The sequence below is a fragment of the Frankliniella occidentalis genome, unplaced genomic scaffold (genome assembly GCF_000697945.3).
Source record: "Frankliniella occidentalis isolate FOCC.00 unplaced genomic scaffold, Focc_3.1 Scaffold3269, whole genome shotgun sequence".
NCBI classification, from domain to species: domain Eukaryota; kingdom Metazoa; phylum Arthropoda; class Insecta; order Thysanoptera; family Thripidae; genus Frankliniella; species Frankliniella occidentalis.
Genome location: NW_026270333.1, coordinates 2,012 through 5,329, shown reverse-complemented (window position 1 = coordinate 5,329; position 3,318 = coordinate 2,012). Strand labels below are relative to the sequence as shown.

The window sequence follows — 3,318 nt, the reverse complement described above, 5'->3', positions numbered from 1 at the left end:
GGTGCTGTGGCTTGGCGTGGCGGCTGCAGTCACCGGCCGGACATCCGAATAGTGCCGAAGTCACCTGTGCGGGGGTCCGGCCGGGTCGGCGTTGGCCGAGAGCTACTCTCGCCACGCCAAAAAGTGCCGAACGGAGCGGGCGGACCGTCCACCCGTCGCCAGGCTCGGTCCGGGCGGCCACCCGGCCCGTTGACGAAGAGACGGGCCGGGCCGGGCGCTCTGGCGACAAGCACTCGGTGGCTGCCGGGCGGAGCCCGCCCGCCCGTTTGAGAACTCTGGTCTAGCAGCTAATGAGTCATTTCCGGTCGGTCTTGCTGCTCCGCTAGACCATCGGTGGAGAGTCAGAGAATTGTCCCCGCCGCGCGTCCTGCAACGAACTATCTAAACTGGGCGGTCGGGCGGGGGCGAGCGCCCGGCGGGGTAGGCCACTCGCACCGGCTGAAGGCGCTGCGGGCGCGCCTACCCCTCAGACTAACTGCGTACTAAATGTTGGTACTCTCGGTGGAATTGGCACGATATCGGGTGCGGCCAGCTGCAGAGGCCGGCAGGGCCAGGCGGCGGACCCACCCGGACCATCCGTGCTGGAGCCGCGCGGCATCCGGGCCGTCGCCTCCGTGGTGCTCCCCGGCGCCCCGCGGCTGGGGAGGGGCGTGGGGTCCACGGTGTAGAGAGATACCGAGGGGTGCCCAACTGTGCACCCCAAAAAATGGTTTCTTGATTCAAGTGCAAGCTGACACAAGATTAAATTCACTATTGAAACAAGGCAATATTGTCTTCTGAATAAGATTTTTCTCTTGTTCGAAAGAAAATATCACCTTGTTTCAAGAGTAAATTTGATCTTGTGTCAGCGTGCACTTGAAATAAGGAAAAATTTGCTTAAAACAAGAAACGATTTTTCTGGGTGTGGTAATCAGGTGTACACAGACTTGTTAATCACTAGTAATCACTGGTAATCCCTGGTAATCCTCACACTTGTGAGGGTCCTTTGAAAGGAGAAATTTGTTGATTTAGCCGTGAATTTTTGTTCACATCTTGCCTAAATGCCAACGCGCATGTTAATTCGGCAACCGGGCGTGGCGTAGCGCCGCGCGCCGCCCGCCCGTGCGAGCGAGAGAGACAGGTAGTCACTGTGCGAGAGAAGCACCGGTACGCGTACGCGTTGCCGAGCAGCGCGGCGGACGGCGTACTGGGTAACTAATAATGGGGACTGGGACCTCCCTAGGTACCCCAGTGTCCCCACACTCCCACAGTATCTCTCTACACCGTGGTGGGGTCGTACAGGGTCCCACACACACTCCGACACTTGAAACCTACAAGCACGGAGTTCGTGGAGTCTCCGTATAAACCCGTAGTTCCAGGCAGCTCCGTACAGACACGCAGTTCAGCGGGTCCCCGTATAACGTCGTAAGTGCTTGAAAGTCACTTCTCTGAGATATAGCGCTTCAAAGTTTTGGATTAACATTGCGCCTTATGGGTGGCTGGATCTTCAGACCAGAATTTACTTTTAAACTAATTGACATATCGAAATGCGGTTTTCGCTGATGGATAGCCCTTGGTTTCCTCTATCCGACGCACTTCATAACTCGAAATTTTCAAAAAACATAGTTACGACGCTATACGGCGGCCTTGCTGAACTCCGTGTTTGTACCGAGTCCCCGGGAACTGCGTGCTTATACGGAACCTCCACGAACTCCGTGTGTATAGGTTTCAAGTGCCGACTCGTCAGTCGTCAGTCCGTCCCCCGCGTGCCGCTGCCACGCCGAAGAAGAACGAAAACAACGACGCGGGTCGAGGCCGTAGTGTTCCGATTACCTCACTCAGAGAACTTGTGTGCAACTCTGAACTGTGTTCCTCTGCACAGCATTTTACTCTGACAAACAGCCGTGCTCTGATCTGGTAGTGGTCGCTTGTGACGGCCGCAAGTACAGACTCACTGGCAGGGCCTTGTTGTCGCCGTAACACAACGACCCGTGGAAGAGCAGCAGCTGGGTCATTCGTCTTCAAAGTCGTCTATAATCAGAGCGAGTGGGAGGCTGGAGGGAGACAGAGCGAGAGACGCGCGCTCTGCAGCTAGTCGGGGGTGGGGCGATCGCCTAACAGCGGCGGGGTAGGCCACCCGCTCTGCTGGCGAGCGCGGCGGGCGCGCCTACCTGGCAGGGGCGCCGGTTGGGCGCGGGGCGTTCGATGAGTCCGAGCCGCTCCTGCAGCTGGACCACGCAGTTGTTGCCACCGAGCAGGCTGCCAGAGACCTGATCCCTTCGCGATGGCAGCGGCGGTGTGTGGGGCAGTAGCATTAGTTCCGCCCAACACTTGGGAGAGAGATTAGAGAGCGGCCAATTGACCGATCTAAATATACCAAAGATTAACGAGGGGGGGGGGGTTCTGCCGTGGTCCCCGCGTGAGTGCAGCGCGGTCCACCAGCACCCTGAGGGGCGGGCGGCTGGCAGCGGCGGGGTAGGCCGCCCGCACCGGCTCGGAGCGCGACGGGCGCGCCCGCCTCACAGGGGCCCTGCCGGCCTGCCGGCGCAGACCAGACCACCTCTGCGGGCAGCCGATGCTCGCCGGACGCTCACTCCTCCTGCGACGGGGTCCTTATCAGGGCCCAGCTGATAAAGGAATGGCGGACCCAGCGGCGCGACGGCACTGCAGTCGGCGCTGATAGCCCTGGCGGGACGGGGGAATAGCGGAAGCCCAACGAGACTGGTCAAGGAAAGTCGCAACTCGAGTAAAAGTAAGTCTAAAAGGGATGATGCAAAGCGGTGAATGCATCCTCTGCGTACAGCCGCGCACACCTCCATCCATGTGATGTCTGCATCAGTCTCAGCAGGATAAAGTGTGCCGTCCCCTTTACTGGGAAACAATTGTTTACGCCAGGGTTGTAACGCCGTGTGGCTGAATTAGCCCAACGCACTTCTGTAGTTATATTGTGCCCGACGGGTCCCCAACTTCCAAAAGAGGTGTGCAACGAGTCGGCGAGTTGCCGCGGGTAACGCGCGAGTTGGGATCAGGTTTTTGAGAGTTTTGCGTGATTTTGACGCGATAGTTTTCGCAAGATTTTGCGAGTTGGGCGCGTATTGTACACAACGAGTTGGCTTGTGGGGGACCCCTCGGTTGTGCCGCACTCAGGAAGGCGCGCACGGCTTGTCTATCGCCCCTGTCCACGGTGCCTTACGCGCGGTGCAACATAACTACAGAAGTGCGCGGAGTTAATCAGCAACCTGGTATATTCTTTGAATTCAATCTATGTAACCATTTCAATCGTGAATATCTCTTTTTCGTTTTTGTTTTAGATGAAACTGCAGTGTGACATTTGTTTCA

At 57.7% G+C, this 3,318-nt stretch overlaps 1 protein-coding gene across 1 annotated transcript in view; it reads left to right on the top strand.

Annotated features, from left to right (window-relative positions):
* Nucleotides 1–2,603: 2,603 nt before the first annotated feature.
* The window catches only part of LOC113215079 (uncharacterized), a 2,720-nt gene continuing 2,005 nt past the window's right edge, over nt 2,604–3,318 (top strand). Inside the window, exon 1 of the mRNA XM_052276515.1 lies at nt 2,604–2,731. The gene's annotated coding sequence lies outside the window, so the exon portion shown is untranslated. The remainder of the gene's footprint in view (nt 2,732–3,318) is intronic.